Source organism: Crotalus tigris, unplaced genomic scaffold (genome assembly GCF_016545835.1).
Source record: "Crotalus tigris isolate CLP2741 ecotype Arizona unplaced genomic scaffold, ASM1654583v1 scf7180000017692.518282, whole genome shotgun sequence".
Taxonomy (NCBI): domain Eukaryota; kingdom Metazoa; phylum Chordata; class Lepidosauria; order Squamata; family Viperidae; genus Crotalus; species Crotalus tigris.
In genome coordinates, this window is record NW_024096571.1 from 32,810 (window position 1) to 58,206 (window position 25,397).

Genomic DNA, 25,397 nt, shown 5'->3' on the forward strand with positions numbered 1-25,397 from the left:
TAAGAGCTATTCTCGTTCCTAGGAATGGCCATCCATCTTTCTAGCTGCCATTTGCTCAGAATGAGGGACTGGATAACCATCACCAACAGCCATATACAGGATAAGCCAATTAACAAGTCCAATGTTTAAATTACACATAGCTGCTGCACATTTTTTCCCTGTTTTATTTGTGCAGGCATTGCTGCAACCAAAATTCCACCCATCCATGTAAAAGAAATACTGCTGTTCCCTTTTATTATCTTAATTGTGGCTACAATCAGACCAATGAAAGTCTCTTGGAGCTAAATCAGGCATTGGACTAAAGTCAAGTGATACAAACTAATAAATCTAAAAGGCTACGTAAATAAACATAGATGGCTGCATTTTAAGAAGCGAGATGCCATAATTGAAAAATATCTCTTTGTTCCACCACCTTCCTTCAAAAAGCAATCTCTCAGCCTGCATTTTCTTCATATCCTCCCCAGATAAGAGCAAAGAGATAGAGAACACTTCTAACTTGGAACATAAAGCAAAGTCTCAGCAGCTTTTCTGGTTCTGTTCAGGTGGGCTACTGGAGCTTCCTCAGGATAGGGTTTGAAACAAGCTGGTTTGGATGGCTGCAACAGCTAACTGATTTGCTATTAATCAGCGTTACTCTATTGCCTTTCCTCTTGCATTCAGCCTCTTTTTAGCTATCTATTTCAAAAGAGGCCAAATAAAATGCTTGGTACAAAGAAAATCACAAGCTGTAATATATGTTTTCTTGGTGGAAACTCCTGTTTTGCCTCCTGCTGTGTGCAGCTGTTATGTGAGAAGGCAAGGAGAAGCCCTGTCCCTGCACAAGTGAGATTGGCTCAAGGCCCAGGCCAGTGCAAGGCAGACCCAGGCCATCTTGACCTTGCTTTGGAGTCTCACAGGAGAATGTATAGGAAGCAAGTAAATAGGCCTGAAATTGTAAATCTTCTTTTAAAGCAGAGAAACAGTATCTGTGTTTCCAACCTTGTTCTTTAGACTGTGATAGATGCCAGCTGTTTGTTGCTGGGCTAAACAAACATGCTGTTAGATCATTTAAGGCTCATTTAATGTCTTTCTTATAGGAGGGTGTCTTATTAACTAGAAATGTGTACAGTGTCCCTTCTTATAAATATGTAAAAAAGATAACCCTGCTGGGCTTGGAGCCCCACCTGCTTATTTGACTGGGGCTACCAGATTTCAGCTGCAAAAATCTGGATGGTTAATTGATTTGCAGAAAAGAGTTAAAAGTGTTCTCTATCTCTTTGCTCTTATCTGGGGAGGATATGGATTTTACTTTGAAAATACAAAGAATTTTACTCAATTATTTTTCATTATTTATAATTCACCCCAATCTCCAAGAACTCTGGGCAGCATTCAACATCAAGTGAAAAGGGAAAGAAAGAAATGAAAATGGCCAATGCTAGTTGATAATTCTGGAAGGTGTTACTCACACTTTGAGAGGTTGAGATTTGGAGGAAGAACTGGTTATTTTGTTGGTGAATACTTTAAAATGTTATTCTAATGCTTCTAAGCATGTCAAGAGCTTGTCTTTAGTTGGTTCTAAGACACGGGTGTCAAACTTGCATCATGTGACATGTTGCAACATATTACAACTTTTTTTGCATTGCCAGAGCTGGGGTGGGTGTGGCTTCCGCATGATGCAACCAGCACATGAGCCGGCAATTTGACACCCCTGTTCTAAGAGATTCAGAATTATAATAATAAAGGAAGAACATGAGTTTTGTAGTAGCCATCACCTAATAATTGTTGTTGTAAGTTGAGAATTACTTTTTGCCCCTATTGTTAAGTCAGTTGTTAAATGAATCACATGGTTATTAAGTGAATCCAGCTTCCTCCACTGACTTTGCTTGTCAGAAGCCGGCTGGGAAGGTAGCAAATGGCAATCTCATGACCCTGGGATACTGCAACCATTGTAAATACGCGCTGGTTGTCAAACACTCAAATTTTGATCATGTGACCGTGGGGATGCTGCATCAATTGTGTGAAGACTAGTTGTAACTCAGTTTTTTCAATGCCATTGTAACTTTGAACACTTGATTAAAGAATGGTTGTAAACTGAGGATTACCTGTAATCTGCTTTTCCCCGAAGTATACATGGGAAGCTGTACCTTTCCTTCCAAGTCTAACTTTTTATTTTATTAAGCCACTAAAATATAAAACTAAAAGAACTCTTAGGAAGGAATAAAGTGATTCTGTTGCATATCTAGAGGAGATGCAAGAAGAAAAGATGCATACACGGCTTTGCCTTAAATGCAGTCATAAGTATAGCCTATGATCAATAATGCATCATTAATAAAGAAGAAATTACTTTAAAATGAGATAGTTTTCTTTAAAATGTGTATGTGTTGATGGGTAGATACTGATTCATATTAGCTAATAATCCCTATTATTTAAATAGAAGTATAGTCCATCTCAATGTAGCTGGTAAAACTATAACCAGTCAAGTATGTGCCTCTTTAACTGCTCTCTGAGTATTGGCTATTGATAGGTAATTTCCTCTCTTCTTTCTTGGAAGTCTTAACTTTCAAGTCAGATGTTGATTAGACATCTCTTCAAGTGGAGAATGGAGCTCTGTAAAAAAGGACATTTGTCCAGCACAGTGTGGATTCTTGTTTTAAATTATTCCCCAATAGCTAACGCTACAGGTTTTATTTAGACTTGCTTCATTATAATCCTTTTCCACCAAGGGACAGTACAAGGGAAGCAATTTCCCTCGGTTGTAGAACTCTTTTCCCATGCCAGCACAAGCAGACATAAGAGCTTTGTGTTAGCAGGAGAAAAGGTTGTCTAAGTTTTATTAGCAAATTCATGATTGCATTTCCATGGTCTAATGTTTTGAGTATCTCCTATATAGAAAAGGATGGGCAGGAAAATGGAAACAAAGCAGGAGTATTGCTTATGAACTGTGGGTAGGAATGTGCAGGTGGTATGTGAAATACCTTTTACTTGCTGTCTTTAAGGCTGACTAGGGCTGGTGTTGTAATCCTCATTTTAGAATGCTTCATGCAAGGTCCCTAAAAGGCTTCAAAGTGGTCTTCAATAGTGCTTAACTTTTCTATGGTGATTGTTCACACTGTTAAAAAATAATAATAAACAAGCATATTTTATTTCTCCTCAAATCCTATGTCTTTAATTCTGATTGCACCAGAAGAGGCAGTATTTAGGAACATGAACAAAAGCATTCTTGTATATACATTGATATTATCCAGGAGCCATAGTAGCGCAGTGGTTAGAAGGCAGTATTGCAGGCTAACTCTGCCCACAGCCAGGAATTCAATCCTGACTGGCTCAAGTTTAACTCAGCCTTCCATCCTTCCAAGGTTGGTAAAATGAGGACCCAGTTTGTTGGAGACAATATACTGACTATATAAATCACTTAGAGAATTTCTGTAAAGCACTATAGAGTGGTATATAAGTCTAAGTGCCATTGCTATTATGAATCAATGTATACATAATATCCTTTCAATTCAGTCTGGCAAATTGACTTGAATTCTACAAATTTAAACATTTCTTCCAGCAAGGCATAATAGCGTTTTTAAGCCAAAGTATGCCTTCTTTTTATTAAACTTTAGTGAACTGGGGTTTTGGGCTTTTTTGGTTTTTTTGTTTTATGGGGGGTCAGGAGGTAGTAGCATCCTTTCCAATAAAACTATTGTAATTAAAAAATGCAACTACTTTAAAAGTTCTGGTTTTCTTAATTAAGGTATGGTATTTTTACAGTATTTAAAACCAATTATCAGACAAAATGGCAAAATGTGGACAGTTGTGAATTGCTGGTTAACCACCTGTTTGGTTGTTATTCCAATCACCTTTTTGCACTGGCCAGCCAACACTTCCTGTTTTGAAGTAAAACAAGCAAGAATATTGGGGATAAACAGACACAGTAATCACAATATCTTATTTTCATAGTTGCTCTAATCATCTCAGAAGCAGAAATTAACCACAGATTAATGGTTATGTTTGGATTTGATGTCATACTGGGTAGTAATTTAGGTGACCAAATCCACGACAATGGTTTCCAAACCATTTGAAATTATGGTTAAGATGCTTCTTAAACAAAATTAAAATCATAATCCAAATCCAGAGGTCATACTAGATCTGACCACAAGATTAAGTGTCCTTATATTGGCAAAAACTTAATCCAAATTTGCATAGGACTGTTTTAAAAAAAACACAGCTATCACTTAGAATTTATTTGACTCAAAACTGAATATTTCTAATGAGGTATTTACTCTGTAATCATTTTGTTACATGTGTCATATTTTACAGAGATCCAAATCATATCAGATTCATGGATAATTCTTCAATGTTTTCCCACAATCAGTTTTGTATTTTGTTTATCTTTGGAAGGAACCTAGTTGACTGTACTTCTCTGGATTATCTGATATTAGTTCCTCCTAGACTCTCAATATATTATTTGTTTATTAAAATATCTATGTATGACCTTTGATGCAACACAAAGTTCATGTTGCAAAGCTCATGCAGATAATAAGCTTCCCAAAACATTGATTCTTTGATGTGTCAATATGTTGCAAAGAGCAGGTGTTCTTTGAATCTTGTTATTTTTGCAAGTAGATATTATCTTGATTCACGCATTGAAATACTGTCAGCTGTGACAGATGGGTTTGCACATGGGTCATAGCATGTAATGCTGTATTGAAAACAAAATCCTGGAGGTTAAGAATTCAGCTTGCAAAAGCACAAAAGGACAAAATGCTAAAGGTTCGCTCTTCCACAAGGCAAAAATAAATCTTTCAAGTGGTCTTTCATTCTTTAAAAGTCTTTGCAAAAATGCTAGACATCTTTCCACAATCAATAAAAATGCTAGCCAGAGGAGCAGGTTTTTTGGTTAGTTAATAAATCTCATGTATTTCTATAGTGTTGTGCAATAATATTCTGCTCTTTGGTGTGCGAGTTGCTACACATTCAGGAACAAAAGTAGTTTGTCCTGAGAAAGCTGGGCTTGCAACTGATCTTTTGGGACCCCCATGGAGAGGCATAGGACCAATAGACAAGGACTGTTCCTTGCTGAATGTTCCTTGACCAAACTTCATAATAAGAAAAATACCCATTAAACAACTCTACTTAGCAGTCTTTGTCTTTGATTAAATGGTTGTGAATTTAGAAGATGATTTTATTAGTATAAAGTTCTGGTGATTCCCTATTCCCCATGCCATTGATTTGGTTAGTATCAGAAATCACATCCCCTCCACAATATGAGGAACATGATACATCAAGGGCAAACAATAAGCATGAGATAAAAACAAAGTTTATAGACATTTTAGTATTAATTTAACACTAGAGGCTAAGGTGTCCTCAGAAGAGGACAAAAAACTCAAGATGATGGCCGCAACTAGATAACTTGAGACCCACCCCTTTTCACCTGGCTTGTGGCTGCCATCTTGACTTTTTGATTCCCCCCCCCCCCGCAGACATTTGTGACTAGAGTGAACCACTTAGGGCTTGATTACATGTTGTAGTTCAGGAATTGGTATTCAGCAGTTAAGATGCTGAACTTGTCAGCCCATGTTTAAGACCCAAGGACTGCGTGATGTGGTGAGCCCTTGTTACTTGCCCCAGGTCCTGCCAACATAGCAGTTCAAAAACATGTAAATTCAAGTAGATAAATAGGTACTGCTTTGGCTGTATTTTCATGTTGGCCACATGATGACCGAAATGTCTCTCAAACAACGCAGGCTCCCTCGACTGAGAACCGGAGATAAGCATCGCCTGCTTGAGTGAGTCACAACTGGACAGGTTAAATTTTACCCCTTTTTAAAATGTCCCACTGATCATGATGAGTAAGGAATTTATTTAAGCAAATTCAGCTCTTGTTTGCTAAGTTGTATTATTTTCCTCAGTAGAAATGGATGGACAACCCATTGAACATGGAGTTTGGTTATCACAACCCAAAATAAGCAATAATTTTATATTATGGGTTATTCTTCCAGAGCATACGGCAAATAGAATTACTAACTTATCTTAGAGAACTCTGATGCCCTTAAAGTTTATTGTATTTCTGTTTATTGTAGTGCTTTTATATTTTATATATAAAAGGTCTCTGATTAATGACTCTTCCCTTTCAGTGTAAGTGACTAATTCATAGGCTGATTGTGCAACACCTTTCTTAGAATAAAAGCTAATCCTTTGGGCTTGGCTCTTTCCTATTTTAGTCTATTCTGATCTGTGGTTTTGCACACCTAAAGAAAATAATCCTCCATTTTAAAGACTTTTTTTTACTGTTCTCTCAAAAATTGCTATCTGTTATGTCCTGAGCCTTGCAAACGGCTCGGGCGTTTGCAGGCAGTCCCAGGCAGGTGCAAAGCTGCCCGGGACCAGACAGGCTGTCGCCAGCGCCGTGCGCATGCGCGGGTGCTGGCGCGGGAAAAGTAACACATTTACCCGGGAAGCGTCTATATAAGAAGCTGGGAGGTTTGGGGAGCTGCTGAAGCCATCTACTTGTAAGCTGAACGCTGAATAAAGGAAACTGAGAACTTCAACTGCTTCTCGTGTCTGCTTCCCGCCAAGGACTCAACACTGGCGACGAGGATGGGATGCCTTGCACTACCTGGAAAGGAAGAAGTGTAAGCTTACCCAAGGAGTCCTGAGCGGCGGAAAGGAACGGCGTCGACTCGGCAGCTGCCCGCCAATCCGGTGCGCATTCGGGGGTAGGCTGGCTGATAGACCCGTCTCCTGAAGATCTAAAGATGGCAAAAAATCGGAAGGCTTTCGGAATTCGACGTCTCACATCCAGAGCGGTCGGAGTCATACGTAGCCAGGGTGGAGAACTACTTCAAGGCGAACCAAGTGAGGGAAGAGAGCTTGAAGGCTGCCACCCTGCTTTGTGTTTGCGGTCAAGACGCCTTCGACATCGCAGAAAACCTTGCAGCACCTGTTCCAGTAGAGTCTGTCAGCTACGCAGATCTGAAGAAGCTACTGAAAGAGCACTTCCACCCCAAGATGTCCGTCATCGCATGGCGCCACACCTTCGAGCAGAGGGATCAACGGCCCGGCGAGTCGGCCAAAGAATTCATCGCCGCATTACGGAAGGCCGCCAAGCACTGCGAGTTCAAAGACCTCGAAGAACGACTGAGGGACCGATTCGTGTGCGGGTTAAGGCATCGAGATCTACAACAGAGACTTTTCGCTAAAGAAGAACTGTCCTACCAAGATGCCTTAAGGGAAGTCACCGCAGAAGAAGCAGCAGGCGGCGCTATCAAGAACATGCGGCCGATCAGAAACAGTCCAGAGGTTGCATCCGTGCACCAGGAAGACGCCCAAAGGAACTCCGAGGAGGATCCGGACGAGGAAGTCGACCGTCTCCACCCCACGACGGAAGAAAAACAGAAGGGAAGCTCTTCAGCTCCGCTCAAGTGCATCGGCTGTGGAGGTCGCCACAGGAGAACCGACTGCAAGTTCCGCTCCGCTACCTGCCGGGCATGCGGCAAACAAGGACACATTGCAGCTGTGTGTCTGGGCCGACGAAAGGTACAACCTCAGGAAGAACCGCGCCTGAAAGGTACCAGATTCCCCAGCCAGAATAGGGTAGGGTTTTGCGCTTCGCGAAGAAGCATCCTTAGGACAGGCACACACAAGCCAATTAAGAAAAAGCTGTCACTCAAGGTGAAGCTACAAGGGGTTCCATTATCTATGGAACTAGACACAGGGTCTGCCTTTTCAATTATCTCCTTGCATACATTTAGGAAGATTTGTTCCGGTAGTGGAACTCAGGCCAAGTTAAGGCCTTCTGACATTGTGTTAACAGATTTTCAAAATTCAAGAGTGTGTGTTAAGGGGGAGGCCACCCTTAACGTGCAATACAAGAGTTTTGAAGGTCCACTAGACTTATTAGTAGTAGGGGGTGAACGAACGAGTCTCATAGGACTCGATTGGTTTGAGGCCCTGGGGATACACGTCACAGGACTCAACAGTTTACAAACACTCGACCTACAGGAAGTCTGCAAAGAATTTGCAGATGTTTTCAGCCCCCAGCTGGGCACATTCAAAGGACCCCCTGTGTCCTTAAAGCTAGACCCCACTGTCACTCCCATTAGAATTAAAGCAAGAAGGGTCCCTTTTGCTTTAAAGAGTAAAATTGACACTGAGTTAGACAAACTGATTCAACAGGGAATCCTAGAACCTGTTGATTCCAGTCCTTGGGAGACCCCCATTGTCACGCCTCTAAAGGCAAATGGGGACATTCGCATTTGTGCTGACTTACAAATGCACTCTGAATAAGGCATTGCAGCAACATGCCTATCCTGTTCCTGTGGTCAGTCATATTCTGGCCTCCCTCAAGGGGGGGCGCGTTTTTGCAAAGCTTGACCTAGCTCAAGCGTATCAACAGCTGCCTGTTGATGATGATGCTGCTATAGCTCAGACTATTGTGACCCACAGGGGAGCCTTTAAGGTAAAAAGGCTGCAGTTTGGAGTGAATGTCGCTCCTGGGATTTTCCAAAGCGTAATGGAAAACACACTACGGGGTATACCAGGGGTTTTGCCCCTACTTTGATGATGTCTTAATTGCAGGAGACTCCACACACATTCTAGCTGAAAGGCTAAGGGCTGTTCTGTTAAGATTCAGGAAGTCAGGCCTCAAGCTCAAAAAAGACAAATGCAAGATTGGGGTGCCTTCTACTGAATTTCTGGGGTTCAAAATTGATGCTGCTGGGATTCACCCTGCTGAATCCAAACTGACAGCTATTTTAGAAGCACCTAGGCCAAAGTCCAAGGCCGAACTTCAGGCCTTCCTGGGCCTCCTGAATTTCTACAATTCTTTTCTTCCACATAAAGCTAGTGTAGCTGAGCCTCTTCACAGGCTACTAGACAAACAAGCAGTGTGGCAGTGGTCACATACACATGAGGCTTGCTTTAACAAAGTCAAGGCCTTGCTCACTTCTAACAGTGTACTTGCACATTTCAACGAATCTCTTCCTGTGTGCATCGCATGTGATGCGTCCCCTTACGGGGTAGGAGCTGTCCTGAGCCACCTCAGGTCTGATGGAACTCAGGTTCCTGTTGCATATTACTCCAGAACATTGTCTTCTGCTGAGCGCAACTACGCTCAGATAGACAGGGAGGCTCTGGCTGTTGTCGCTGGAATTAAAAAATTCCACGATTTTCTCTATGGCAGGCATTTCACGGTCTTTACTGACCATAAGCCTCTGCTGGGACTGTTTACCACACGTAAGCAGACTCCCCAAATCATTTCCCCTAGAATGCTTAGGTGGTCTATTTTTCTGTCTGCATATGATTTTTCTTTACTCCACAAGCCTGGGAAAGAAATGGGCCATGCTGATGGCCTCAGTAGATTGCCTCTGCCAGTAGTAGAAGCTGACCCTGCGCCAGCTGTCAACATTCTATCAATCCAAGCCTTGCCCGAGCTCCCTCTTTGTGCCAGGGATGTTGCCGCTGAAACAGGTACAGATCACACACTTTCACGTGTCCGTTCCTGGGTTTTGTCCGGTTGGCCTGAGCACTGCCCTAGTCCTGAGTTTCAGAGTTTCTGGTCCAAAAGAAACGAGTTGTCCCTTTCTCAGGGTTGTCTGCTTTGGGGAAACAGAGTTGTCATTCCCTCCTCAATGAGGACTAGGGTCTTAGAATCCCTCCACGAGGGTCATCCTGGCATTGTTCGTATGAAGGCTCTTGCACGCAGCCACTTGTGGTGGCCTGTTTTAGATAAGGATATTGAGGCTCAGGTGCATGCATGCCACCTGTGCCAACGATCTCGCCCAGAGATGCCCCAAGCTCCCGTGCATAAATGGGAGGAAACGCAGTCCCCATGGTCTAGGGTGCACATTGACTACGCTGGGCCCTTTCAGGGCCAGTTCTTCTTGGTCCTTGTTGACAGCCATTCAAAATGGCTTGAGGTTGTACCTGTCTCTTCCACCACCACTGCAAAGACTATTCAGGTACTGAGGGGGATTTTTGCTGCACACGGGCTTCCAGATGTCATCGTGTCTGACAACGGCCCTCAATTCACTTCCTCCGAATTCCAAGCTTTCTTACAGGCTAACATGATTCGTCATGCCACGTCTGCACCCTTCCACCAACGGTATGGCTGAACGTATGGTGCGCATCACTAAGGACGCCTTGAAAAGACTCACCTACGGGGACTGGTATCACAGGTTGGCTGACTTTCTCCTTTCTTATCGCACCACACCGTCCAATTCTACAGGGAGAAGCCCAGCTGAACTTCGCTGGGGGCGTCAACTTACTACTAAACTTACCGGTTGCATCCGGACAGACTGCCTTCATCTACCTCACATCCTAGGGCACCTAGACAACTACTTGTGGGTGCCCCGGTTTGGGCTCGCAATTACGGGCCTGGTCATACCTGGGTCCCCGCTTCTATTTCCAGGGTCACAGGTCCTCTCTCCTACGAGGTTGCCCTGGACAACGGTCGTGTCCTGCGTCGGCACATCGACCAACTCCGCCCTAGGCGGGACTTTTCAGATGAGACTCCTGGGTCTTTTCCAGGGGGGGAGGGGGACCCTTTGGAGCAAAGGGAAGGGCACGAGCTGCTGCCCATCTCCACTGATGGAGCCACAACGGCCCATCCCAGGGTTCCGCAATTGCTCCGAAAAGGAATTCATGGAGCTTACCCACACAACAGGCACTCACGCCTACTCCAGCCAGGGAGTCACCCCGGGGGCATACTCACCTTCCACACACATCACACAGCACTCCAGTCACGGAGGATACCCGGGGGCATCCCAACAAATCATTCCCCGCAAGAGAGCTGGCACACAATCCCCAAGGTTGGCCTGACCTTACCCCAAATTCTACAGGGGGTCAAACATACAGGGAGGTGGTCGAGGAACCAAGTCCCGACTACAACACCTCTAGCCCAAATCAGGGAGTAACTGAGTTTTGGGAAAGTACAGGAACCCACACAAGCCCGGACACAGAACGGGGTTCAGGGAATGGTCAGCCTCCTGACAGGTCTTGGACGGACCTAGGAGGTTCAACAGAGACGCCCAGCAGTGGCTATCACTTCAAGGGGCCCGAGGGTCTACAGCTAGGCAGGTCAACCAGGTCACAAAGTGACAGAAGCCCTGGCCTGACGAGCCCGGTGGGCAAGCAAGCAGGCCAGGCATTGGGGCACAGTCCTTGGAAGGCACCAAGGCAAAATAAGGAGAACAGGCTCACATCTCCCTCCAGTCAGGGAACTCATGCTAGTAACCCAGAGCTGAGAAGGTCACAGAGAGCAAAGAAGTCTCCTAAATACTTAGAGGATTACATAACATTGCTGGCTAAACAAAAGCCAGGTAACGATAGGAGCACTGAGAAGCAGAACACTGCATAAAATAAATGTTTATATGTTGGTAGTAGTTTTAGCCCGGGGGAAAGGGGTGTTATGTCCCGAGCCTTGCAAACGGCTCGGGCGTTTGCAGGCAGTCCTGGGCAGGTGCAAAGCTGCCCGGGACCAGACAGGCTGTCGCCAGTGCCGTGCGCATGCGTGGGTGCTGGCGCGGGAAAAGTAACACATTTACCCAGGAAGCGTCTATATAAGAAGCTGGGAGGTTTGGGGAGCTGCTGAAGCCATCTACTTGTAAGCTGAACGCTGAATAAAGGAAACTGAGAACTTCAACTGCTTCTCGTGTCTGTTTTCCCGCCACGGACTCAACACTATCTTTAATTGCTACTGTTTTATAGAGTCCCATCTGGGTTTCAATTGTTCAGGATCAAACTGTTATACAAATTTACAATCCTTTAAAAATCAATGATGATAGCAGAAGCTTTTCTTGAACCTAGTGGCTTACACTGTAACAATTATGTTAGTCTTTAAGGGCCTACCAATCTGTTGTTTTGCTGCACCCAAGAAAATGATCCCTATGGCAGATGACAGATGTTCTGGATGATTTCAAATACATTCTGAGACCATGTGTCAATTTAGCATAAGATGATGCACTCAAGCCATTGAAGAGATTCCTGAAGGGATGGACTACATTATTACAAAGAAAATAAAATGCCTTTGGTATTAAAAATAAAGGACATGAAATCAGAGCCCTCTCTCTTTAGGTGAGGCCAAATTGAATTGGAATCCTATTAACAAAAATCTGTTGAGCATGCCAGTAAAGAATTTCCAGCTTCATCTAGGTTTCCTCTTTTTCCACAAATATAGACCTGGAGAACAAAAATCTTGGCTAGTTTATGTTGTAGATTTCGGAATGTATAGTTGAAACAATAAATAGTAATCTTAATTCTTAAAAGTGTTCTATTAGCCAAAAACCTGTCCGATGCCATTTATTCAGTTTAAAACAGAAAAGAAAAACTTACTGGAAGGAGATTCCTGTACAAATAAAATGTCAAAATCTTGGAAGCAGTAGATCTTTTGTGAATCTTTTACACGACAAGTTTCTCACTTTAAAAGCAGATTTGTTTGCAGTGACAACTTTCCTGAGCTTATCATCATCTGACTCAAGAAAGAAGGATATTTCCTGTTAAAGATAAGGTCAGAGTGGTAATGAAGAGTGACAATTATAGAAATCATGCAATACTACATAATAATTTGCTTAATACCCACAAAAAAAAAGAAATAATGGTTCCTGTTGCATTCTTCCCAACCATCACTGCCAGGCATTTCTCAGCCTGGCCATGGTCCAGTAGCACTTAATTTACCTTCCAGGGAAAACTCAGCTCCAGCTTTTAACTTGACAGAAAGAGCCAACATTTGCATTTCCCTGGACTCTCTACAGTTCTGCTGGCAAAGGGCCCTTCTAGGTTGGAAGGACCTGTGAATGCAGACTGAGAAATGGTTTTTACTCTCCCAGGAAACTCCCCACTATGAATGAAGATGTTGCAGTAAAAATGATTCTCAATTTCCAAGTTAGTTGCTTTCTAGAAATGTTATGGGTCCCCTGAACCTGAGAATACACACAGTTTAAAATAAGAGACTGTTTAGTCACAGCCTGAAAAGAAAGAATTGTATACATAATGTGGAGCAAACTGAAATCTGTTCTTAAACCAGTTGTGTTTAATGTGATTTCTCCAGTTCAAGGCTCTTAGCACATCCAAAAAGGCAATCTTCAGTCATCAACAGTTTGCTTTGTTTTTAAAAATGCTTTGTTTTTCTATAGTTTGATTAAGCCACAATATGTAGCCATAAACTATGGTTTTGTATGGTAGGATCACCTAATACACTAAGTTATTAAGCCATACAATCCACATTCTGTCTTAGTGTGATATATTAATCTAGTATTGCTTAGGGTTACAAATAGCTCTACCATACTTTGATTGGACTCAAACATTTTGTTGTATCAGAAAACATCAACCTTGCAGTACAAATTAGTCTGATGTTGTGAGCTGGCCAAAATTAATAATGTTTGTTTAATAATAATCAATGTTTAAAATGTGAAGACATACTTTTGAACTGAAGCAGTCCAAATCCACACCAGGTCTTATGCTAATGGCTATAGCAGTGTGAGATGAAAGGAGAAGCCATTGGTTAGTGTGCTGATGTCCACATGAGCACTGTTCAAACCCTGCTGGGCAACCAATTTAAATCTTAGCATCAAAAAGATTTGAAGACTTATATTTTCTTTTTCTAACACAAAGTTATTCAAACTCCCTATGAGCCAGACAAAGAAGTATCTGTAAGAGCCTCTTTTATATAGTGCAAATAAATGAGAAAGAAAGGTGCACCGTTCACAGCGTATATAGGATTTGAAAATTCAAGAATGAATAGTTGAGGTGCTGGTATGTCTTTTCTTCTTTTCTGAATAGTAGAGCCAGTCTTTCCCCTCTGAAATGTTACTTTTTCTAAAGAGATTATTTGAAAGAAAGTGCATCATAATTCTTCCTTCAAAAATAGTTGTAACTGATTTTTGTAACAAGTGTGGCAGAAATGGGTATTATCTGTATCCATTACTTACAAGGAAGATTAAACCCCTTTTTTCTCCTGTTCAGCTTGAATCCATAGAAATATTTTTCATTTCCTGAAGCAGAGGCTGTTTTGAAACTACTTCAAATGTTACATTATTCTTTACTTTTTGTGTACTGTACTGTACAATGGCTTTGAAACGCTGTATGTTGTGTCAGTCAAAAACTTCCTGTAAGAAGAAAATCATTTATTTCTCCCTGCCCCATGATTATTTTCTCCTTTGCCAGTATTGTACGTGTGCATGCACATTTCTCTGCTCCATTTTGTCACTTGTAAAAATGACTCCACATATTCCAACAATGCTGTCTCAGATTTCACCACATTTGGGTGCTGTAATCATGCAAAGTTAATCACAGGTAGGCTCCACCTATGTCAAGGAAATCTCTGAATAGGTTTCTGGATTTAGTTCCTGGAAATAACGGGTTCTTTGGGGTGCTCAGGAGTTTAATAAGAAAGACTCTTCTTGGTTATAACTTTTTAAAAAGAAGTGCTAAAAATAGATTTCTAAACAGATACTCAAGTATCAGTGACCTCAGGTATTCGATGCTATTGTAGAACAAAGTACCCAGCCGTGTTACTGAGCTGGTGTATATTGCTACAATAGACAAGAGATAAAAAACATTTGGGAACTCCCTAAATTGTTCTGTAATGGAGAGAAATTCTTGCACTGTATCTACATTTCCTGTTTAGAGAACAAGAGTAGATAAGCTTAAGAGTTCAGATGCTTACTCTGACTGTGTCATGGTCCCTAGTGTCTATATCCTGGGGGCTTTTAAAAATAGCTTATAAAATATATGTGGCTGCTTAAGGAAATCACAGTAAAGAGCAGTTCTGAACATCTGTAATAAATATGTTTCACAATAGATACTGGAAACAAACTGGAAATTCAAGATGAGGGTAGTGGAATATGCAGTGCTTTGTTTCTTACACAAAGGCTGCTAATAGAGACATCAGCAAATGGATGATCTATATCTGTTCCTGACAGGAGAAGAGAAGGAATTATTCTGAATCGGTTCAGCTCCTTACCTGAACAGTCAACAGCCCTGCCTAGAACATCCTCTTAGGAGGTAAAGAGCAGTGTGTCCAAAATTCTATTTGCTTTTCTAAAGTATTTCCTGGTTTCATTAACCCTTTTTTCCCCATCATCAGGAAATGCAAAAATAACTTGGGTGGAAAGCCAGCTATTAATATGATTCTTATGCCTTTAACCATAATAAAAATGGTTTATTTTAAATTTAAAACAGAAGAAAATCAATGCAATATCATTGGTTAAAGGTTAAAGGTGAACAACTATGATGATTATTCTGGGACATAATTTTGAAGATATGAAGAGCTCAATCAGACAAAATGTTGAGAGTTCAGTAATCTTTATTTAAAAAAAAACATGATCAGGGCTACAGTTACTTTTTTCCCTCCTATTTTTGCAATGAAATTATCCTTCCTCTTGTCCCTGCCCCACTGCTATTTATTTAGGTATCTACTGTATATGTTTTCCATAGCAACTCCTAGCACTGGAATGAAGTATGATTTAATTTAAAAAAAGCAATGTAGAGAATAGAGTGAATCTCTTTCCACCGTCACAGTGCTTCAGGTTTGAACTGAGTCTTTCCGAAAATGCTTGAAATAGAAATGCAGTCATGGAACATCCCCTAAATAATTTCAAACATCTTGTGCACTCTGAGCCTGAATTGACTCTAATTGGCATGTTCCAAAGAATCAGGATTTATCCTTTTTATCATGTTTTCTGACATGGAAATGAAACTTGTTCTCCTTTTTATGTTGTGCTGGGAAATTAAAACTGTTGTAGTTTTTATTATCAATACTGCATTGAAGCAATACAGTATGTTAAGTAAATAATGGCATAGTTGGCATTATCAACAGGAAATAACTAAAGAGAGAATTCTGGTCTAGAAATTGCTACTGCTGCAGATAAGGACTGATAAAGCAATATTTGAATGAGACTTAGTTCTGAAAAATATATATTAGGATATTGCTGGTAGAGTAGAGCATGGCTGGAATTATGAGGAAAATATAGTACTTTTGAATTTTTTCTGTGTGCCTTCTAGTCAGTGTTTGCTGGCAACACTGCCTCCTTCCCAGGGCTGAGAGGGAGTAACTGGTCCAAGGAGATTCAGCTAACTTTGTCACTGACTAGAGCTCATTGTCACCCAGTTTCTAGCCTGGTGCCTTAACCCTGCACCAGACTGGCTTTATTTAATATTTTGCTAAATACATTCTGGATGCAGTACTTTTAATTTCACTTCTGCCTAATTTGTGGAAGAGCAGTATCTTATGAGCATTTAAAAATCTTCCTGTGGAAGCAACCTGATTGTTTGAGAAGACTGCTATAGTCTATTTGGGTTTCAGTAGCATTTTTTTTGGCAGCTTTTAAAAAAAGCATTCATGCTTATGCAGTCCAATATTAACATGATTTGATTCTGGTTTCACAGGATTGTATTTGTATACATATTTTCTTTATACAGGAAAGGCATCTATATAGTTGGCTGGGATCCACTATACACTAGTAGGGATAAATTAGCTGATTTGTTGCATAAGTAAATAATAATAATAATCTGCTTTGTGATAACTGTTTTTGATACTGGGTTCTGATCTGTGCTTTTCAGTGTTTTTAGTAATGACTTCAATGAAGAGGTAGAAGAAATGCCCATTCTATCTGGAGATAGCAGAAATATTTTTTTTCACAAAATTTTATTGAGTTTGGAGATAGCACAAATATGAGTGGGATAGTGAATAACCAAAATAAATTCAATATCATCTTCAAAGGTAGAAGAAATAGGTAGATAATATGAGAATGACATTTAACAGGGAGAAGTTCAAGGTTCTTCTCTTAGGAAACAGATATTAAATCAGCAGTTATTGGCTGAGGTTGCCTGACTTGATAATAATGTGTATAAAAAAGATCTGAAAAGAAATGTTGATTATAAACTGAATATGAAAAAAGAAAAGGAAAAGATCATTAAAGGCCATATTAATAGGAAGATATTTTCCAACTTTGAGACATATAATACCTTTTGCTATCTGGTGGCCAGGGCGCATTCAGAATATTATAGCACCAGAGTTTAAGAAAGAGTCAGACAAACAAGCACACATTCTGATTGGCAAATGATTAACTAGAAACTGGGAAGACTTGAAGGAGCTGGGACTATAATCATAAGAAGACAAGACTAAGAGGACAATATGACAGTACTCTTCAAATCCTGGAAAGAATGTAATACAAAAGTGATCAGCACTGTTCTCAATCTTTGCAGAATATAGGATATGAATCAATGAGTTTAAATTAAAGAATGGAAGATTCTGACTGATTATTAGAAAAAAACTTCCACACAGAGCAGCATGGTTGTTGAGATAAATATAGAGAAGTGATCTGCTCCTCTTCATGTTTTCAAATGAAGGCCAGACATCTCCCTGTTCTGAATACATTAATTTCCATTCCTGCAGTGAGCAAGAGCATCGACCTGATGGTCTAGCTGCCCTCTTTCAATGTTTCAGTATTTCAGTCCTTAACCTGATGTTCTCCTGATCTGTTGGACTTAAACTTCAGACTCTTCAGCCAGTGTGTCCAAATGGCCAAGAGCTGGAAGGCTGGCAGAGTATATAGCTTGGACAACATTGCTTGGAGAAAGAAAACTGCAAGGAGATTATTCTGAAGGGCAGATCAACTGCACCAACATTTGAAAGTTTGAAGCCATGTTCTTCTTGTAGCATACTTTCAAAGCTAGATTATTCAGTGAACTGAGAAATTATTAGTCATTATCACTTATCATTGCAGAAGTTGTCACACCCTGATGGCTAAATCATCTCAATCTCAGTTCAGTTTTAGATTATAGAAAGAAAATTTGTAAAGGAATCTAATCAGGCAGACTCAGCTGATGTGGCAGTTGCTCTTCCTTTTCCTTGATTCCAACCGTATCATTTTTGACAAGCTTTTTTCACAATCACTGTATGTACATGAATAAGAATAAACAGTCTCTTTTTCACATATCTGTTGTTAAGATAAACATAAGCAGAAACAAATTATCCCAGATTGAGATTCCTAATGTATTATCCCAACTGAACACTTTCTGCTGATTGAACTTGGAAACTTGTGGTTGTAATTCAGTGTATACATGAAGAAAGATGTCAAAAGCAGTTGTGCATAAATAATAATCAATTGGACTAAGACTGATAGAGATGGCTAAAATATCTGCTGGAATTCTACAACAGTACTGAACAGGCATCTTCACTGATGTTATTACTCATTGTACATAAGACTTGAACCATATGTTTCAGTATTATCTCACCTCTTAAGAGTTATGTTTCTTAATGCTTAAGGATGATCAGCCAACTACGGCAACATCTAAGTTAAAACATTCAAGCTAACTTCACCTCCTTAGCCATTCTCTTTTCCAGTCGATATACAGCATTACATAATTGATGCTCAGGTTGTGTGTGCAGGGAGGGGGAGATGTTTTACTTCATGGACTTATTCATTTGCATTAGGGTTATTTGGTATTTCAGCAAACCTCACGTTTTCAAGCACATTGATACCTGCTCTTATTTGGCATTGCTTTGGTTCCATTTCTGCCAGCATCCACCACTTCAGCTTGTGATTAGAAGGAGTCATGGACTCTCTTTGGAATCTTTTTCTTCTTCCTGATGTGACAATCATTTGAAAGCAATAACTACTTAACAATAGCCCTTTAATTTTTAAATCATAATTTCTACACCCATTCTGATTTCTACTAGGCTGTTCTCTATATTATACTTATGAAGATGACCTCATTTTAGTAATTTTGAACTTGACTTGCAGAAAGATATATATTTGGCCAAGAATTCAAAAACACAATAAAATCAGTTAACATTAACATTTAGCCAGATGTTTTCCTCAATAAAAGATATGTCCTGGCTGGGACTTCTGGTTTTGTGCCATAACGCACGGCTGCAGGATAGCAAAGCTCCGCTCCCCAGAGCCAGTTTTGTCCTGCCAAGGGGACCCTAAATGGGTCTGAAGTTGCCCCGAAGAGGTGACCATGAAGGAGGGGTGCTCTGTTGATCATGAAATGATGGTGGTTGTTTCATTCAATCTGGGGGAAGCCCTCCAACCCGACAGAAAAAAGACTAGTGTGACATCGGCGTCTAGCCCAAGCTACCTGCAGCTGAAGTCCAGGAGCACGAACAAGAGCATCGGTGAACAGTGTGCTTGGAACTGGTGAGAGTATCAATCTTCTCTCTTCTATCCTCTAACTGAATCCTTGGGAAAGACCCCCAAAGCAAGAAAACCTCCGAAAGTGAAGGGAGGGGACTATATCCCCATTCCCTCATAGACGGAAACGGCAATAATATTAAGGGGGAAAGAAATAGACTGAAATTAAATTTAAAATACAACAGTCTGGACAAATCTAGAAGCTAAAAAAACTGCTAAGACTACACCTAAAAGGGTTTTAATCAAATTATTAAAAATATATAACAATAATATTTTTTGTCTGAAAAAACTGGAAAATGAACAACTACTGATACCTAGTGGAGAAGCAGAGCATAGAACACCAACAATAATGACTCAGAAACTGGCAGGACACCCAGAAACAAAGAATAATCTGTTCCCTTAAATTTTAAATAACCTTGAAAACAGCTGGGAACAAAGAAAGAATTGGCCCAGCCATAAGATTAAAAAGTGCCTGAAACAAAAATACCTGGACTGTTGACTAAATTTAAGAATTGTTTAAAGAAAAAGAAAAACATTGGCTCTTGGCTAATCTTTTAGAGGAGAATCTACAGGAAGGACTTAAGATAGCTTAACATACCGAATTACAATTTTGACTGATAATTAACCCCTGAACTAAAATATTGATGAAAGACTATTTGAAGGGGGGAGACAACATGGATATCGTACACTTATCAAAAAATGACAGGACACCACACTCAATATTCACTCTTGAATATTGGGATGATGTAACTTTTATAAACATAAGTGTAATATAAGCTGATCAGAAAGGATGTTATAATCAGATAAGAAGCACAGCATTTTTATAATACATGAAATATGAAAATATTGGGATGGTGTACATAAATGGAAAAATTTGGATATTTAGATGACTAACATTGAGAAAATCATGACTGATAAGAATGGATTGAATAAAAGGGGAAATTAAGCTTAAACAAAAATGAAAATAGGATGCATGGTGAACTAATGAGATAAGAATATATAAGAATAATATAAGCTAATAAAAATGTTATATATAGATGTTATCACTATCTATATAAATATGAAAAAATGTCTATATTTAATCATTTATATATTGAAAATATTAAGAATTATATTTGTTTAAGGTCGAAGAAGGAGAATACAAATTGGAGAAGGGAAGATCAAAGAAATATATTATTAACTAATATACTAATTATGGAGTTATTAAATTTAATTATTGACTGTTAATTATTATTGTATTGTCTTTTTTTCTCAAATATATAACTCAAGACAACACACTGCACACCAGAGATTGTTACTGTTAAAAACCAATATTTTTTTAAAAAAAGATATGTCCTGCCTAGAGATGATTCTACATCATCTTGCAGCTTTTTGCATTTGCACAGTGAATTAAATATCTATGGAGTTTCTTCAGGAATAAGACTGGCTTTTTGCATCAGTCAATTGTCTCAAAGAGCCATGCCAATGGACTTGTCCCCACTTGATAAACCAATGAGATGAATGAGTGTGCCATATGCTTTGTCTCATATGTAAGGATTCCAGTCTGCAAACAGTTTGGATGGAACAGGTGTCCCATGCCCAAAATAAGGTAGGCCTTGTACAACTATACCAAAAGAAATGAAAAGTGCAAGGCATGAGATAATGAATAAAACAGAAAGGGCAATAATATTTCACATTCAAAAAGTTTTACATGCATCACTAAAGGGCCTTGTCCTTGTCATAAACTGTTATAAATTGGATTACCAATGAATTGCATATCAACAAATGCCTATCTAATTGGAGAACAGATGTTTCCATCCCCACATCTGTGCCTCTCTTTGTGAATATTTCTACAAATATCTACTTGGTCACACAGATGTTTGGGGAATGCCTGCATTCATGTCTGGATAAAGGACTAACACAAACTCATTCTGCATGAAGATCTAAATGGACTACAGAATGAAATTGACTCCAATGCAAGTATAAATACAGCTGAAACAAGCTGCTCATTTATCACTGTAATTGGCACTTGGGTGGCAGAAGACAGACTCGGATCTGTGAGGTCTCAGCCATGATTGCCCGACTCACTGAAACTTTGTCAGGCATAGAAACCCCAATTAAACAGAGTGTTCTACCATTTAAAAGCAGGAGACAGCTAATCCAATCAGTTTTTACATAATGACTTCGAACTAGGATTAGTTACACAAGTAATATTTAGTAATTTCCTGAAAGTTTTGTTCTCGGCAAAAGAGGCTCCTGTTTTTTTACTTCTTTCTGAGGGTACTTTTCTATTACTTTTGCATTATATTACATTGTCTTACTTTACTGTTGCAAATGAGTCCTGGATGCTGCTGTTGATTCCATTGTCCCATATTGATCCATCCTAGTGCAGCCTCTTTGGCTGATCTGAGTAAGCCTGAAAGGAGGATGACTTTCTTTGGGATGTCATGGGAATCCCAGAAGCTGGTGAGACTGCATGATGCTGGAGAAATGACTGAAAGGTGAAAAATGGTAACACTCTCAAAAGCACTAATTTATCACCCCTCTTTAATGTTTGTGTGCATACACACCTGCACATACACATCACCCATCAACCCACCCACACACCTTGACAAGTCCAAGAATTTCAAATGTCCATGTTACCTTCACCAAACCTTTTTTCTTTGGAAACAAAACAAAAAAGCTGGCATGCTGAGGTCTTGGCATCATATTGTTCCTAGCATAAATGAGTTTGTCCAATGATGTACTTAAAGAAATCAATAAATCATGAAGACATAGATATAAGAATGTATAATCTAGGCTTAATCTGGGGAAATGAAAAAAAGATTGGATCATTGTTCAATATTCTATGCTTGGAGCTCTGCCTGAAATACAGCACTGAAATCAACAAATTCAATACACTTTTGAACAGATCTGAAAGATGGTTTATGTTAAGCAGTGTTTGGGCTTCCAAATAAAAATATTATATTTGTCTTTTTTCCCCATAAATGCAATTTTACAGCATGGGGATTAAGTGCTTAAAATTGGTAGTGTTAGAAACCCTGGAAGCATATAAAATTAAACATTTTAAATGCATAGCAACTTTTTTATCATTTGGAAGATGCTTCAGCCACACAAGTTTGGTAATTTGGCACAAAAAAGAGGATTTCTGCTTTGTTCCCAGGTTATGGGGTGCCCCAATGTTAAATTATTTTAATGATACAGTATTGGTTTCAAATTCCAATTTGATCATAACTGTATTGTTTTTATTATATTTTGTACTTAATTTTTAAAGCAGGCTCCTAAATTAACATGTACGTTTGGCATTTTTATTCTTAATAATGTTGTATATTTCTGTGTTGGTATTTTATTCATCGTTTACCTCAACTGTCTGAGGGAGTCATTAACCCTTTGGCCATAATTTTAGAGATTCACATAATTTGGGGTGTGTGTGAAGAACTGCTTTTTGCAATAATGTAATCAGGTAATTCCCAAAGGCTGGAACTTATGCGAGTCGCAGCCTTGAACTACAGCTCGCGGGAGCAGACGAGAAAGTCACTTCGCCCAGTCTCCAGACAAGGAATGCTCCTTCGGCCCCAGATTTGGGCAAGTCAACGTCACTCCCAAGGCAAAGGCGCATGCGCCTTGAGGTCTAGCAATTTAAAAGGCGGTAGAACGCGAGCCGGTTTGCGATTGTGCCCACACGTAATTCACCGCTCGGGGGGCAAAAGCGGAGATGCGTCTTCTCTTTGAGAAGGCGAACGAGCTGCTGCGTCTCTTTACCAGGTACTTCAGCAACACGTGCGTTAGTGTTTCCGAGCCTCCTCCTATGTAGTCAGTTCACATGTTTGCCCTTGCTCTTTTTCAAACCCTGGGCATCTCCTGGAGAGTCGGGGCCGCTTTCCCTTACTGGAAAGAGTCTCTCCTCCTTCGGCTCCGTCCGGCTTTGCAGTCGGTTGGCGCCTGGGAAGGTGAATCGTTAAAGAATCCCCAGCGCTCCGACGGCTTTCCCTGAGAGGCCGGCGCCTCCTCTCAGCTCGGGCAGGTCCGCGTGGGGGATCTGGGGAGGCCGGCGTCCCCAGTGCCTTCTCCCTCATCCTCCTCCTCTGGCGGCTGCTGTGGAGGAGCGTGGGTGGTTGGGTCGGCGACAAGCGGGAAGAGCCGGCTCAGTATTTAAGAATAGGACATTGTTGGCAGCGCTCGCTCCATTTGAGATACCGCAAGCGCACCACCATAAAGTTATTTTGCTTGATCATCGTAATCTCGGCTCTTTTGGAAAATCTTATGCTTTCGTGTCCGGAAAGGGGTGGGGCTGCAGGAGGTATGAGTCATATATTAATCGCGGAGTTTATTTTGGTTCTCGATCTGCTCAGGGTTTCACGTTTTGCTATTTCTGTTCCCGTAGTTACTTTCAACCTGGAGCAGTTGGGTTTGAGAGCTGTTCATTGGATACGTGGCGTTGGGGGTGTAATGTTGCGGATAAACGAATAAAATGAATGTTTAGATAGCAGTAGCCCGTAGGTTTCTGATCCTTGCTTAATGAGTGGTAACCTATTAGATGACGAAGGAATACCTCCATGCTTTGGGAAAATTGATCTTCGGGTTAGAGAGAACTTCTCTCCCTCTTTTCCTTTAATTCTTCCCTGAACTCCTGCTCTCTCCTATTGGCTTGATATAGTCTAAGCTTTCTAAAGCTTGTTAATTGTTGGAAATCCATAGAGCACAGATTCCAATTTGACATAGCCGAGTTGTTCTATTTTATAAAGTACAAAAAAATGTTTTTAAACCTCTTTCATCAGTCAAGGGAGAAATTTAAGATTCTTTTCTCTTTCTTCCTACTGTGGAGTTATTAACATTTCTGGAAACTGAGAATTTGCCTCTGGAAATGTAGAAATTTTGTTTTAAAAGTTTGTCTTTAGCTACAGTTGGCCTGCTTTCCAGGGCTTCCTTTTTAAAAACCCAAATGGTGTGGGATTAAATTATCTAAAATTATCTAAAACATTCAGCCACTAACTCCAAGGTTTCTTCAGAAAATGTGTATTGATTGCTGCTATCAAATAAGCAAAGCTGCCAACCTCTAGGGAAAGAAAGGTATTTTCAGTTGTCACAACTGGGTTGCTCATTATAGCCTTGTGACTTTGGGTGAAGAAAATTCTCTTGCTGTCCAGAAATAGCAGACTACATAACCGTGCTGTCAAGAAATTCTGGGAGCTAGTACTAGATTGACTGGTGAAGTCTGACCAGGGCTTTTTAGTAATTGGCATTTAAAGTTTGGGGAGATGGGTAGTTAAAAATTAAAATATTGAATAAAAAGTTTTTGTTTATAATTTTGTTGTAATACTGCACTGACAAGTTAGTTGTTTTCAAGGCACCTAGCACCTGTTTTGCTATATAAATTCATAAATAACTAAACGTTAAATTTAGGTACTGTGACCCAGGACAACTTTGTCACAAGGACTATTGTACTATGAAATATAAAATGGCAGCTAACCCAGAAGCTTTGAAGCATTAGGTCTGATGTTGTTGATAATGGTGATAAGTGCTGCTGTTTGATAGTAATAAAATGTATTACATCATTGGCTCTTAAGAACTATAAACAAACAGTGGCCCAGAACATATATAACTGAGGTAAGATTGCTTCATGTAACACTTTCCCACTGCATGTTTCAGATTGCTTTATTGATCACTTCAGAATTGTGTGGAGAACTGAGATGCATGAGGGAGGATTGCAGGTTGGACAAAGAAAAAACTCTTTCCCCTCATCCAAAATTGACTTTTTTATGGATTCTGCTAACCAAAGAATCCAGCAAAACCTTCCCAGCTGGGCATGTAAGCTGGTGTCGTTGATTAACTTTGATAGATCGTAGGGTTTGGTTTCTTTCTCAAACAGAAAACAAAACTCCATCAAGGATTTCATAATGCCCATGCCACAACAGATGTGTAAGAGGTAGATTGCTTAGTATGTCTTGTGATTAAGAAGTGATGTTTTTCTAATAATTAACCAAACTCTTTCGTGATCTAAAGGGAAAGCAACTATCCCTTAACTTTCTGACACAGGCTATATGTTGACTGTAAATCAGTAATAATCTATGTGAGTCTTTTTAAAAAAAAATAGATTAATTTGTAATACCCAAAAGCAGACTGGTATTTGTGTTACTTTCTTAGCTTTACTTGTGGAACAGGCCTATGAAAATCAAGTTTGCACACTCCTATATCAGCAGAAGTTAATCCAATAAAAGCTATTGCCTAGGTTTAAAAAAAAAACAACTTAGCTTTGGGGAAACCAAATAATGGACTTTAAGCAGTACTAAGCCTTTATGACGGAGTGGGATATTA

General features: G+C 40.1%; 1 protein-coding gene across 1 annotated transcript in view; it reads left to right on the forward strand.

Annotated features, from left to right (window-relative positions):
• The first annotated feature begins 22,697 nt into the window (after nt 1–22,697).
• SLC45A3 (solute carrier family 45 member 3) overlaps nt 22,698–25,397 on the forward strand; it is a 36,139-nt gene continuing 33,439 nt past the window's right edge. Inside the window, exon 1 of the mRNA XM_039338142.1 lies at nt 22,698–22,847. The gene's annotated coding sequence lies outside the window, so the exon portion shown is untranslated. The remainder of the gene's footprint in view (nt 22,848–25,397) is intronic.